This window comes from Bacillus rossius, chromosome 1 (assembly GCF_032445375.1).
Source record: "Bacillus rossius redtenbacheri isolate Brsri chromosome 1, Brsri_v3, whole genome shotgun sequence".
Taxonomy (NCBI): domain Eukaryota; kingdom Metazoa; phylum Arthropoda; class Insecta; order Phasmatodea; family Bacillidae; genus Bacillus; species Bacillus rossius.
The window spans coordinates 150,811,403-150,828,227 of record NC_086330.1 but is presented as its reverse complement, the minus strand read 5'-3'; positions in this window follow the sequence as shown (position 1 = coordinate 150,828,227).

Here is a 16,825-nt window from a genome sequence, read left to right as displayed (position 1 = left end):
GCAGCCCGCGGGGGCGGGTCGCCGGTGAAGCGGGTTGAGATCTGATCTATGATTCATTCATTACATGTGTCAGACACACTATAATGTTCCATTTTTATCTCAAATTTTGCGCACCAACTATTTTTTAATATTTATTTAAAAGAAAAACTGCGAAATCACTGACAGAGCTCTTTATAACGTTTGTTTGTTTACATAGGAACGGCAACATCGCATCACGCCGTGCCGCCCGGCGCGCGCGAGCCGAGTTGAGCGGCACTCCTTATTATGTTCATTACTCATACAAAATCTTTTGTTTCACGCGTCGGCCCGTGTCGATGCCTCTCTTTCGCACTCATTGAATTTAGTACTACGCATTGTACTGTAAAGTTTGACCTTAACCCAGGGCAAACCAAACAACTTCCGCAAACCGGGACACAGTAAAACTCATATATTGCCCCGTACCGCGAGCGCAGGTAAACCCAAAAAAATATTAAAACCCAAACTAATAGCAGGCTTAAAAAATACTAATAAGGTTGCGAACAGTGAGAGGAGGCAGCAAGTTAAAAAGACGCAAAATTTATATGACAACATTTAATATATATATATATATATATATATATATATATATCATAAAATCGTTTCATCACAAATCGGTGCATCCATCATAAAATACATACCCTATTACTACTTATAAAAAATAGCTATATAATAATACTAAAAAAATACTTTAACAATTCCCCCGAAAAATTATAATTTGATCATATACTTCGGAGCTCCGAAAATTAAATATAATTACCACAAAGGCATTAAAAATATATAAGAACATAACTCCGCTAGACTATCAAACTTGACTATATTGTCGATTGAACAAGAATTGGCTGCTAATATTGATTTTGACAAAGTTATTTCTGACTTCGCTGCTCATAAGGCCCGTAGAATCCGCTTGTAAAACCGCTCATCCTATTTTAACTTCAATAAAAGGTACCTCATTGCATGTGAAATTTAATTTTAATTAAGCACCTATAGAATGGGGGCGGCAAAATGGGTTTCCCGCCCCAGGCGCCGAGATGGCACGCTACGCCACTGTCTGTAGGTATGATTATGTTCTTTATACATTATTCGTATTAAGCATAGCATTACTAAACGTTGTATAGTAAGTATTTTACATATTACTATATAGAACCTAGACTGTGTGTTAGAAATATCCACTATACTTTTGTTATTGCGTACATAGGATATTTAAATATTTTCACTCATTGCTGTGAAATAAACCAAGGGTGTCTACCGGTCACGGAAGTCACGGAAAAGTTACGGAATTGAACACATGGTCACGGATGTCACGGATAAGTCACGAAAGTGGCCATATGGGTCACGTTTTATTTTTTCGTAATATAAATAATAATTTCCAGTCTTCAACTACGGGTGCTTGTATTGTATTTTTTTTCTTTTATCATACTTTAAAGCTTAGTTTTACATTACAATTTTCATGCTTTTTTCAACTTTTCAGCGAAAACTAACCTACTTTATGCAAACAAATACCGTAATCAAAGAATGTAAACATCAAATATGTTTCGTCATGCAAGTGTCTCGCTTTACGCGGCATGATGGGTAGTGTTGTATCGTTTTGTTGACAATATGGCGCTGCGAGCGTGTGTTAATACGAGCGAGAAATGCTCGTTGGTTATACGTGATGGCTATGCAGTTAATCGGTAACTTTTTAATGCTTGCAGTAAAAGGATATACGATGTTATGTATTGGTTAATTGAAGTTTTCTGCGTAAAAGAATACCGATAAAAAGTATCAAGTGTTTTTGTAAGATTTAGAAGTATTTTCTGGACGCGTGTTTACAAAAACTGTGTTGGTAAATATGTAGTGTACGGATTAGCGCCAAAAAAAAATCGTACAAATCTGAAATAACTTTCATTATATGCTCTTTTACGTCCTCTTTTCATAACCGCCTGCGGAGATAAGAAATTCCAAATACTTTTGGAGATATCGCCGTTCTTATTTTGCAATACAAGATCTATGTAATCATTCGACCGCGACAATTTTATATTTTGCTGTGTGCGCGTGAATGCCTAAATAACAGACATTTTCCGTTATGTAAGGTTAGTTACATTATAAATACTTCAAATTAAACGGAAATTAAAAATATCAATTTATTTTACTTGTTGTATAGTTTTAAGTATTTATGATGTAACTGACCTGAACTAACAAAACGGGACAAAGGTAGATTAGGTCAGGTCAGCTACATTATAAATACTTTGAAACTGAACGGACATTAAAAATAATAAAATTAATTTTAATGGTTGTTTAGTTTTAAAGTATTTATAATGTAGCTGACCTAACCTAACAAACCGGAACAAAGGATTAACAGTAGGAACGAACGTAATTTTTTAAAGCATAAAAATTTGAAACGCTAAAAACTCACCTAAGTTGAAGGCGGCCTATCGGTTCATTTGAATATTGGCCTATCACAAACTATCACGTGACAACATTATCCAAAAAAAAAAAAAAAAATTGATACTCGTAAACAAAAAAAACAATGGTGATAGCCGTGTGAATGTGCAGGTATAGTGATTAAAATTTAAAAATTAGATATCTCTAAAAGTAATTGGAATTTCTTATCTCCGCAGGCTGTAATGAAAAGAGGACGTAAAAGAGCATATAATAAAAGTTATTTCAGATTTTTATAAAAATTTTTTTACAATAATTAAAATTTAAAAATTCGATATCTCCAAAACTAATTGGAATTTCTTATCTCCGCAGGCGGTTATGAAAAGAGGACGTAAAAGAGCATATAATGAAAGTTATTTCAGATTTGTACGATTTTTTTTGGCGCTAATCCGTACACTACATATTTACCTTTTTAAAACTCATATATGATTTACATAGTCGTTTATAACTGACATCAATTAAATATCTATTTCTGGTAAGAAGGAAACATAACGAACAGGATGAGGTGTTAAATGCAAGAAAAAGAGCTGCACATGAAATAAAATTACTCGAAATGAAACAGGAAAAAATTGCTTGAAGAGAAAAAAGGAGAATTATTAGAAACAGAGAATGAATTGAAAAAACTCCAGAAAAGTGTATAAACTGTTTTTAGTGTCTATAAATAGTCGAATATAGAATATTTAGTTTAGATGATAGTGCATAACTTTGAAAAAATTTTGTGTACTTTGTTTCAAAAGAGTCTAATGCATAATATATATTAAAATTTTTGGTCATAAAATTTTTTTGAAAGGTCCCAAAAAGTCCCCATAAAGTCACTGATTTTTGCTTTTGGGACTGGTAGACACCCTGATACTACTTGATGATCCCTAAAGTTTAATCCGTATTACTTTTTTGTCCAATATATCCCGGTTATCATTCGCTTTTATGGAAATGAATTAATATTATCCTAAAACACATTCTCCCCCCTCTGCCGAAACAGTACTATCATCTTGATCGTTATATTCTTGAAATTGGTATGTAACAAACCTATTATTTTAAGAAATACTATTTAAATGTGTTGTTTTTAGTTCTGTTTAGCTGCTCTTATACAGAAATTTGTAATAAATACTTTTGCATAATGCAAAGGTTAGATTGTAAACAATATGTTTGTTCCAGTAAAATTTTTTTTTCAGATATTTTCCCAACTATATTTATACTTGGTTCGTAATAATTTAATGCATGTTTCAGAGTGGGTTTTATTAATATGTATCTTTAGCCTAAGTAAAAACATATATCTTCTTGACAAAATTAGTTTTATCCATTTGTCATTCGCAACACTGGACTATTTGCAATTCCATGTAGTTTTCTTGTGTCTATACACTTGTAATTTAACCCTTATGCACAGTTTGTAGGTATTAATGTTTGCAGGTTTGAGTCCTAACATTTAATGAGCATTTCTTTTCCCTTAGTGTTACAATTAATGCTTTGCATGGCAACATCAGGTATTTTATGGTATGATGATAATTTTTTAATTTGTGTTGGCTTTCTGGTCAGGAGTTCTTGTAGTTCGCAACATGAAATTTTAAAAGTCACGAGTTTTTAATAAGCACTATAAAAAATAGTATGACTAGTTCAAAAAATAAACATCTCCATGAGCCAACATCAGTTTTTAATGCAGTTTATAGTCAAAGTCGCAAGACATGGATTTTAACCACGTTCTACGACTAGCTTCTTCCAACTGTACAAATAATCTCAAAACTATTGTTACGACTGTCATTGTAGAACTGGCTTTTACAGATTTTGTGCATAACCTTGAAAATACATAACTTCAAATTTGTGAACTAATTAATGTTGTTAGAGACTTAGTATAATTATTTTTATAGCAGGTTTTTCTTAATTTACATAATATATTTTATTTATCCATAAAAAAACAAGTATTTAAAACCAAGTATTAAAAGCTTTCTTGTATTTAATGTTAATATTAGAGAATTAGAAGGAGTCTACTTAAAATAAATTTATCTAGAAAACAATAATGCACAAAATCTATTGCTTTGCTAAAAAGTTACGACTTACCTATAAAAGACATTCATTTCAAGTATGTTTTATTATAACAGATTGTGTGTGTGTGCGTGCGTGCGTGCGTGGGTGCGTGCGTGCGTGTGTGTGTGTGTGTGTGAAATGTAAAATATGATTCATTAAAGGGGATAGAGAACTTAAGGGTTTATACAACAAAATCATTATAGGATTTTAAGCAAGTATACATTATAAACAAGCTACATATTTAAATAAATTGATTTAATTTATTACACTCTGTTACATTTCGTGATTCTTGTCTGCATTTGGCAGTGATGTTGCCACCTACCACCCACCCATCACCACTTAAAAGTATTAATGCTAAGGCAGGTAGTGGTTTGTTGGAGATTTATTTGTTCAGATGGTCTTTTGGTTCTGCTAAGCCTTCTTCTTTAGGTGACCTTTTACTAATTAATGTTTGCAAATGAAATGGTGTGTTTGTCTAGAGTTTATTTACTATTTTCATGTTAAAAATAGTGCTTTCATGCTGTTGGTGATATCTGTGTGAAATGTCAGTTTTATTTGTTTTAGGAAAGTGAATGTGACAGATAAAAGGGAGTGAAGAGATTATGCAGTGGATGTTTTCAGGAAATGCGTATGGAACTCACATTGGAGCTCTCTTAATACTGTGCAAAATTTGAAATTTGTTGAAATCAAACTGAAAATTGTAGTCATTGGTATTAGGTTCGGACAAAATTTTAATTTTCGAAGCTTCAAATGTAAAGAGATTAGGTATTTTTTTCTGAACTGATCTGCAATTAATGCTTGTATTTAGTTGAAATTAACTACATACCAGCAATAAAATTTGAACTATTTTAAAGTGAACAAAATCAAGCAAAAATACTACTGTTAATAATGGTTAACAATAAGTCGATAACCAATTAAAATAATTCCACTCCTAATATGTATACAACAGAAAAACTGGTCACTCTAGATGGTGCAGACATTTTACTTCTCACTAAAGGAGGTGTTTAATTGAATTTATCTATCTTTTGGCTTTGAAACTCTTGCCTACATACTTTTCTTTTAATTTATGTATTATAAATGTTTATCACACTATTTATTTACTGTAATTAGTCTCGTGAGCATTTTAAATTCACTACTGTGTATAATTTTCTTTTCATGTGTAGTATAAAATGCAATTTAAATAACCTTATACAATATATCAAATATGACAAATTGAATATTTTGAATACAAATTGAATGTTTCAAGGCCGCTAGGCTACTAATTCCATAACATAGAAGAAAAGTGGTTGCAAGTACTCACAGGATAGCACTTGTAGGTAGAAACACATAAGAGGACGGCACATTTTCACACGGCTGCGCGATTCACGACATTTTGATGGTTTTAACCATCTTCTTCAGGTGAAGGTAGAAATTGCACGTTGTGCTATCCTGTGAGTACGTGCAGCCACCTGTCCTCTATGGTATGGAGGAAGTTAATATTTTAAGTTGTGTACTACTCACAATTATATGAAATTATTCAAACTTATATTTTAATTTACAAATATTTTCAATGTTTATACTAAGAAGTTCATAAAAGTAGTCAATGCTTCAAGTGGTCTGATTTAGAAATAACTGCCTGCAAGACCCCTCAAGCATTTATTTCAATAATTCTAAATATGTAATTTTAATTCATTATAATAATTTGTTGCAAATAACTGAAATTATTCATTACAAATACTTAGTCAGATGATGAATTTTTTTTTAAAACTATTTTTGTTAGAAGTTTGTGGTTATTTTAACACATTCGATGAAAGATAGTGTTAAATAATGTAATACCTACCATCCATTTGTTATAATTGTATGATAGCATTCATTTTTGCTTAGCATACCACTGTTCTTTCTACTTAACTGTGTTAGTTTAATTACAAGGAGAAAAATATTTAGTTTACAAAGTTTCCTTGGTCATAACAGAAGTTATTCACTAAATACATGATTTTAAGTAGAGTGAAGCTCACCTAAGAAATTTTTGTAAGTACTGGCCAATTTCACTTAACTAACTAAAAACTTCATAATATGTCTTGTTGTTTTATTAATAGAGAGTAATTAAATTTTTGGAACCTAATTAATCAGGAAAACTTCTTAAAAGGTTTGCTGTGCTTTAGTAAAGTTATAATGTTCATGAAATTTGCCAATTTCATATTGTAGGCAGATGTTAAACTGCAACTACATATGTATTTACTTAAGCAGATGTTGCTTTAAATTTAATTAAGATTACTAATTGTGATACTGATAATTGCACACTTTATGATACTAGTAGTAAAATTAGCATAAAAAAGATACAGATATTTGTTTATTTTAATTGTAAATCAATGTAGTTCATGCGCAGTAATTTAACAGATTCCGGTGTTCCGACAATTACAGAATGTGTTTCATCTGTGCACGTTACATTCAGTTAAAATATTATAAAATACAGCATGTAAGTATTCAGATGAAGTCTCCATTAAGTTTTATTGCTTTAATGAAATAGCTATAAATTACCTGTAATTTTGACAGATATTAACCTAATCTTTTAAACTACTGGTATATTGGAAAACTTTGCAACAGCAATGTTTGTATTAAATCTTATACAATCAAAGCAGTATTGACAAATAATTGTGAAATACATATTTTATGCTAACAGTTGCACATGCAATGTCTAAAAACATCATATGTATTTGTTTTTCAAAATATTTTATATTATTATGTTTTTATTTTATTGTTATAATTATTTGTATAGTGCTGTTATTGTAAGAATAAAAATATATATAAAATTGGTTTCTGAATTTTTCTTTCTTAGTTCAGGGAAAATGAGTGTATATATGAAGTGGCAGCTAATATATTTTTGCAATTTTGCTGTGAAAGTCCGCTCAGTCAGTGTGAATATACTTTTGGTGTGCTGTGTAAATTTAAAATGAGTAGGCCTTGTACAAAATATTGGTATGGGTTAATATATTTTATTTATTTAATGTGGATGACATGAATTATGTCATCAATTGACAATGCATTTGACTTTGCATTGACACTACTGCATATTCCTGTCATTTTCTTGTTTGATACAGTTATACCAAGATTGTTAATGGTTCTCTACGGGGGGGGGGGGGGGGGGGGAAGCGGTGTTAGAAGGAATATCTGTTCATCTAGGTGTCCGGATAATTTATAGCTAGTAATGGTATATGCTTATCTCTGATGTTACTAGCCAAATTCATAAAAAATAATCTTATCAGCATACATTTACACAAAAAAAATTATGTGTAGGTATTGGTATAGTTTACTTAATGTCACGTATTGTCTAACTGTTAACATTGGAGTTTATGAAACATTTTAAATTTAATGGATGTAATATTTGATGTGTTTTTTCAGTACCTATTTAATACTTAAGATTTGTGATAAATTTTAGTATGGCCCAAAATATTTCAGAAATACCTATAAACTGAAATGTTTTGATGTATTGCAGTGCTATGCTACACAAATAATATACTGATATGTAATATTGAAATATAGTTCTTACATGTTTCTGAGTAATTGCATTTGTATACTACAAATATGTTATTTTATTCTGTCATAAACGTGACTGTAAAATATTACAAGGATAATGCAGTGTTATATCTCATACAGATATCTTGGATATGTTTAGGAGATATTGCAGTGCTATATTTCAAACACACATCTTGTATATATATCGGACCTGTTGCATTATCATATTTCAGACATGTATATTAGATATGTATCTGGGGTATTTCTGGGGAATGTTTCTGAAATGTAACACTGTTATATCTCTGTCTGCAGACATTTCTACGTATCTGAAACATACCTGAAATATCGACAAAAAGGTAACGATGTATCAAGAGTTACATTTCTGAAATGTATTTGAAACTTTTTGTGCTGTATGGGCATTGCATCCTGTTGGTTTTTTTTGTTTTTCTTGCTGTTCTTTAGTGATTTTTGTATATTTTTTTTTTCCTTGTACGTAACCTGTTTCATGGCGGATGTCTTCGGGGGTAATGCTGATCACAGTGATCACATTTCCCACCATAGATCGCCATTACCCACATAATTTTTGGGATTTAAGAAAAGTGTTTCTGTTTTTCTTTTACATATTTTATTTACCGAGTTTGATTAATGTAAAATTACCAATGGATAACAACATTTTTCTAAATACATTATTGATTTACTATTTAACACATTTTTATGGCTCACTTTCTTTGTACAGGCTGGGACAAACTGGAAGGTTACAAATGTGACATTTGTTTGCTACAAAAGTGAATGAAGAAATTGGCAAGAAATATGATTTCTTTTAATATATATTTTGGGGTTATAGATAAGATTTATTAAACATTAAGGCTTGCGTTAACCTACTACAATATTTGACTATAGCAAACGGGCTTGGATACACCACAAGGTTAAAATGTGATTTTTTTTTTGCAACAAAAGTGAACGAGAAAACTGTGGGAAATTCAGTGTTTTAATTTTTGATATATATTTTTGAGTCAGTAATTAAAATTGATTAATAATGAATAATTGTTATTTCAATTTAAATGGAATACAACAGAAACCAACAAAACTCTTTGCAACAGAAAACAACAAAACCCAACAGATTACCATGAAAGACACTGGAATACAACCAAAACCAACAGAACTCTTTGCAACAGAAAACAACAAGACCCAATATAATACAGTGAGTAACACTAGAATACAACAGAAACCAACAGAACTTTCAGCAACATAAAGCAACAAAACCCAACAGAATACAAGGAGAATAACTAAAATACATCAGAATCAAACAGAAGTCTTTGCAACAGAAAACAACAGAATCAAAAGAAAAACACTCAAATACAACAGAATCCATCAGAACTCTTTGCAACAGAAAACAACAGAATACAATGAAAAACACTGGAATACAACCAAAACCAACAGAAATCTTTGCAACAGAAAACAACACAACCCAACAGAATACAATGAAAAACACTGGAATACAACAGAAACCAACAGAACTTTTTGCAACAGAAATCAACAAGACCTAACAGAATACAATGAAAAACACTGGAATACAACAGAAACCAACAGAACTTTCAGCAACAAAACCCAACAGAATACAAGAAGAATAACTAAAATACATCAGAATCAAACAGAAGTCTTTGCAACAGAAAACAACAGAATCAAATTAAAAACACTCAAATACAACAGAATCCATCAGAACTCTTTGTAACAGAAAACAACACAACCCAACAGAATACAATGAAAAACACTGGAATACAACCAAAACCAAAATAACTCTTTGCAACAGAAAACAACACAACCCAACAGAATACAATGAAAAACACTGGAATACAACCAAAACCAAAATAACTCTTTGCAACAGAAAACAACACAACCCAACAGAATACAATGAAAAAAACTGGAATACAACCAAAACCAACAGAACTCTTTGCAACAGAAAACAACACAACCCAACAGAATACAATGAAAAAAACTGGAATACAACCAAAACCAACAGAACTCTTTGCAACAGAAAACAACAAGACCCAACAGAATACAATGAAAAACACTGGAATACAACCAAAACCAACAGAACTCTTTGCAACAGAAAACAACAAGACCCATCAGAATACAATGAAAAACACTGGAATACAACAGAAACCAACAGAAATCTTTGCAACAGAAAACAACAAGACCCAACAGAATACAATGAAAAACACTGGAATATAACAGAAACCAACAAAACTCTTTGCAACAGAAAACAACAAGACCCAACAGAATACAATGAAAAACACTGGAATACAACAGAACTCTTTGCAACAGAAAACAACAAGACCCAACAGAATACAATGAAAAACACTGGAATGCAACAGAATACAATGAAAAACACTGGAATACAACAGAAACCAACAGAACTCTTTGCAACAGAAAACAACAAGACCCAACAGATTACAATGAAAAACATTGGAATACAACCAAAACCAACAGAATTCTTTGCAACAGAAAACAACAAGACCCAACAGAATACAATGAAAAACACTGGAATACAACAGAAACCAACGGAACTCTTTGCAACAGAAAACAACAAGACCCAACAGAATACAATGAAAAACACTGGAATACAACACAAACCAACATAACTCTATGCAACAGAAAACAACAAGACCCAACAGATTACAATGAAAAACACTGGAATACAACCAAAACCAACAGAACTCTTTGCAACATAAACCAACTAAACCCAACAGAATACAATGAAAAACACTGGAATACAACAGAAACCAACAGAACTCTTTACATCAGAAAACAACAAGACCCAACATAATACAATAAAACCCACAGAAAACAACAGAATCCATTAGAATGTTTTGCAACAAAAACCAATAGAAACTACTGAAATACACTAAGATTTACAACAGAAACCAACAGAAAGTGGCCAATTCCCGCATTAAATACAACAGAAAATCCTGTTGTATCCTAATGTATTTCAGTTGGTTTCTGTTGTAAATTTCTGTTGTATTTTCTGTTGTTTTCTGTTGTAAATTTTTGGTAGGGTATATATACTAAAGGACCAAGAGACCTTGAAAAAGATTTTATCAAGAACTAGAGGTTTTAAACTAGTAAATATTCAGTCACTACAGATTTTACTACGCACAATCAACGATAAAGGAAGCAAAATCGGAAGTACATTCGACAAAGAGGAAGCACAATCATAGAAAAAGAAGCACAATCGGAAGCACAATCAACAAAAAGGAAGCACTTAGTTTACACAATCATAAAAAAGGAAGCACAATCGGAAGCACAATCAACAAAAGGAAGCACAATCGAAAACACAATCAACCAAAAAGGAAGTACAATCATCAAAAAGGAAGTACAATCATCAAAAAGGAAGTATAATCTGAAGCACAATCAACGAAAGGAAACACATTTGGAAGCACAATCATCGAAAGGAAGCACAATCGGAAGCACGTTCTACAAACAGGAAGCACATCTAACGAAAAGGACGCACATTTTCACGAACATTCAACTCAGTAGGTTGCGTTCGTTAATTTTACGTTAGGATACAATGCCTCCATCAGTCATTGGTTACAACAGTCATTGGCTCCAACAATCAATGACGTCAAAAATATTTGACTCCAAATAGTCTTAGGCCTAGCGCTATTTGACTACAAGACTAGTAGGATATGAAGATTCGAGACTACAGAACTACATGCCTACATGAGTACTTGACTACGAAGCTACAAGTCTACAAGGCTCCAACTGCTGCATCTGTCTTATTCGGCTGAATTTTCTCTTTGGCTCCAACTGCTCCAGCAGCATTAGATATGTTATAACTATAAGTTATAACATTACAAGGCTACTTGGTTACGTAACTACAAGTCTACGAGGCTCCAAGGCATCATGACTATGTGACTACTAGCCAGGAGGTTACCTACGAGACTATGCGATTACGAATCTACAAGGTTACGAGACTGCGAGGCTGCAGGACTACGAAGCTTCCGGAACACAAGGCTACGAGGCTACAGGACTACGAAGCTTCCAGGACACAAGGCTATGTGGCTTCGAGACTACATGGCTGCAACTGGCTTCAATCATTCAGTGGTGAGAGTTAATTTATCTCATGCAAAGAAGCTTGTTTTAAGTAGTCCCAATTCTTGTCAACAGATGACGCCATGTTTTGCTTGAAGGTTAATATTTAGTTCTCTTATGTGGGATGCGGGATGCTCACTAACGATCGCAAAAGAAGGATGGCTTCGCTAAACACCAAGGAGGGGGAAGTTCGTCTTGCATGTTAGTGCTTCTCAGATGTCTCATGGTATATTATTTGACTGAGTAATGGTTGTTTATTTTTTGAATTCCACCTCGTAAAAATATTGCAAGTGCTGCTTTAGTAGCAGAAATTCACTAATTAAATGTAACTCCAAATAAAATGTCATGTCTCATTAGGTAAACAATCCTTTATGCAGTGCTCGGTTTCTCAGAAATAACCATAAGCATTTGGAGAAACCACGGGAATAATCAGAAGCACACGGAGAAAACTATCATAATATTGACAAGAATAGTCGGGAGCACACGGAGAAAACCGTCACACATTTTCTTTTAAATCAGAAAAATTACAGGCAAAAAAAATATTTAAAAAATAAAATTAAAAACAATAAAAAAAGTTTAAAGATTACAAAAAATTCTGGTTTGTGCTAGAACTCTATCCTTGTTCTACAAATGAGAAGTTCACAAGCTGGCAGAAGCTTAAGAACTTTAACTATGCAAAATCTCACTCTCCTCCATGGGTTCAGCTTGCTTAAAAATACAAAGATTTTCCTTCACGCATTAATATGTATTGACGTCGACCGGGGCTACGCCCTCCCTAAGCCCGATGTGCCTCACGCCGTCAACACCCCTCTCCTCCCATCTCCACCCTCTATTTCAAACCTCCTGCCCCGTGTGCAGGTGTGTGTGCGTGTGAGCCTTGGCCCTGCAAGAGGCAGTAGCTTCAGTGCCACGTTCCCGTAAAAACGTAATTAAAATAATAAGTAATTGTAATGCAAACCTTTTATTTTCATCTTTTTTAAATTCCTAAGTGTTTATGTTTTAAGTTGTAGTTAGTAAGGACGGTGCAGCGCCCCAGGCGGGCAACCCCGGAACTACCCGCAACTACTTTTTTGAACTTTAACGAATAAATTAAAAATAAGTTAAGTTTGGTAATGATAAATCACTGTGGTCAGTTTTTGCTTAATGTTTAAAAGGGTTTTTAATTTTAATATGTTACCAGGGGGATACCTGGTAAAATAACGGGAACTTACCGCTTCCCGGCGGCCATGATGCCCTGGCCTCGTCAGTCAGCTTCCGTTCGCCGCCCGGGTATAAGACCTGCGCGCGCCTCGGCTGGCAGCTGGGGGGAAACGACTAAGTCGCCCCCCAAAAAAACCAGTGCCCCTAAACACCACAAGCGGACACAACCGTCCAAGCGCCCAACCCCCGCATGGTAGACTCTTTCTACTCTGACCAACTCTTCTTCCTGAACCATCCTTCTGTTCCTGTAACCAACCTGCTCGTAATTAATGCATGAAATTTTGCATCCCGCATGAAAGTGCCCAGGGTTTTCCCTCTGTCTATGGAGGTTTTACCTGGGCCCAACTTATCTAGTTATAGTCTAGTATTAAGATAGGGGAGTTAGTCATGGCGCCAATCGCAGCCATGGCTGGCCAATCCCCGAACAAGCACACGATGCATGCTCCCTTGTCTGCATGGCTTAAACCCAGCATGAATAGGCGTAAAGGCTTCGGCCTGGGACGCACCTAGTCTTCCCTAACCCAGACCCTCCCAAACAAAATACACTTAGTTTTAGTTAGGTTAGGAAAAAAAATTAAAAAAAAATCGACTTCAATATTTTAGTTTCACTGATCTGTTAACATCCGTCGCTCCGTAATTATTTCTTAAACCTTTTTCTTTTCCTCGAGGTCTACCACGGGAGGATGGCTCTTTAACGTAATTATTTAAATCCAGTTGGATATTTTATTTCTTAATACGTAACGAACTTTCGAGGCCAGGCCACGAGGTGACCTGGTCAGCCTTTAAGCCGGGGTAATATTCCTGTTGCCATGTTATTTCAGTGTATAAGTGAATAACTTAAATTAATTCAAGTTCTGTATTCTTGAGTGAGCCTTGATAAGTTTTTTTTCCCCCATCAAACTTCAATACTCGTACAATTTTTAAATAACAAAACATTCAAGCACACTGTTTTATGTTTTTATAACATGCGAATAGAACACGCAGGTGTGAGTTGTTGCGTAGCTCCATCATTCCTTGGCCTTAAGACAAAGAATGTAGAATACTGCCTAGTTTGATAAAACTTTTTTTGTACTTAAATATGATCATGAAAGCATTTTATTGGAATATAACTTTTTTTTCACAATCCTTAGTGCTACTTGGTGAAAACAGTGCCTATGCTAGGCCTGGTAGATTTTCTTATAACAGAGGACACGCTTGGTGACTTCAAACAAAAACTAGTACCTTGTTTGAACCAATGTCTAATTAGTAGTGTTTCATCAAAATAAAAACCAAAAAGGTTAATAAATAACATTTAATGCAGAGTTGACAATATGTCTGCTGAAAATTGTTGAATAAGATGCAAAATTATTCATATAATCAAATAATACTTAAAATTCATAACTGTACTATTATTTCTTTTTCTACAAACACCAAAGTTTACTTCATATTAAATGTACGTTCTGAAATAAAATAAACATGGAAAAACATAAAATATATATTTATTTGTGCTTACAAGTGTTAATATTACAATGAATTTTCACACACACACACACACCGTTCAAGAGAAATTAACAATCAGATAACAATTGTTAAAGTTACAACTAAGACTAGACAAATCTAAAAATATAAAAATATAATATGAGCATTAAAAGAATGCATAGGCGTACGGATGAGCTGAGTTTTTATGAAATGAACTGCGACGAGAAGAGCAGAGTTCAGTTGATAGGGGATTGACTTGGCTTAGGAATCTAGTCAAAAATATCAAAACAATGTTGATTGGAAGGTGCACACACCCATGCTAAACCCCCCCCCCCCCACCCCAGGCACACACACATACAGATACCAGCCTGTCTATTTAACCATATATTTTAATACTCATTGGCATTCTGACATTTAAAGCTTACGTTTATTACTTTACTAATAAATTTCCTCTGATATTCAAAACACAAATATACGTCTTATATTTATAATATACTATTGAACAAGTAATTCTTCTAATATTTATATAAATTATAGCTATTGGTTTTCTCAAAAACTTGCTATACCTAGCTGTTATTGTGGACAAAAATTCAATCTACCTAGGTTCCAAATGCAGAAAAACACAAACTATATAAATATAAATAATTTTTTTACTTGTTGCTACACTGCCAATATATATATATGCAAGTACAGTAACAAATCTGATTAACCATTACTCATTTAATCTGTCAGTTTCTGTTGTCTGTAGTGATGGGTCAAATCCCAATTTTCTTGACTCCGAATCACAAATTGGAATCCCAAAGAGGGTCTCGAATATACCCCTCGAATCCAAATCTAAGAGTGAAGGGTGAAAAAAAAAATAAGTACAATAAATTAAAAATATTAACTATGGTGATGAAACATCCTACCCATTCAATGGATGTTTCACAAATGAAGTTTCCAGAATCAATACAAATAAAATTACAATTTCATGTTATAAGTACAATATCTTGGTAAATGGTAACAAGAAAGATATAAAGAAAAAATTGACTTAGTAAACTTCAAAGGTTATCAGTGTTGAATGTTTTAGGTAAATTACTTTATTCCTCAATATTTTTTGTCAAATCTTTTCCCCCAAATATTTAATCCTATGAATACTAAGGATTTGAATGTATTTAAGGATTTGATTGGCCCCTCCTTAGGTGTCTGCCATCGTCTAAAAAAAGGTGTCTCAACATAAAAACAGACATATTTATAATCAAACATCTCATCACTAAAGCAACACTTTTTATAATGTTTTAATCTCTTTTGATCGTAGTCCCACTACAATCATTATATCTATCACTCTTGATATAAGACCATAAGTTACTTTTTATTTCAAAGCAAACAAAAATATACACTTGCTGAGCTATTTTTACTAATGTTCATGTGTTTTAGAGGCAGGAAACTATATATATATATATATATATATATATATATATATATATATATACACACACACACACACACACACACACACACACACACTCACTCACATACACACACATAAACCACCTACATTTACAAGATGGTACCAAAATACTCTGCTTGACTTATAATAAATAAAACAACTCATTATTCATCTCTACATAATAGTATACACAAAAGCAACTAGTAGTATATATTTACTAAGTTCACATTAGTGCAAACATCTTTTGGTAGAAACATTATTTTGGTGTTTGTTAAGTTATTTTATGTACGCGTAACCTTGCATTATTTTAATTTACCATATATACACCTATCCCTCACTTAGTAAGACTAATTCGTTCCTAAAAATGCTCGTGTTATTCCAAATCGCATATTCTGAAGCATTAGTTTCCATAAATAGCAAGGCTAATTTATTTAATGTGTTCCAATATTGTGTAGGAAAATATACTTTATGTAATATAAATGAGTTGAATAACACTCAACTATAAATATGTTACACCATTTATCTTTATATGCCTCCCATCAAACTTTGTATGACAAATATGACACCGCGTAACGGGAGATACGTGGTTATGTATGTACTTTATTGTCAGTCGGCTGGCTGACTTGCCCGCCTAGGCGTGACCTTCAACTCATATCGCGTATCTTTCCAAACCTGACAGTGAAACCGATATTACTGTCA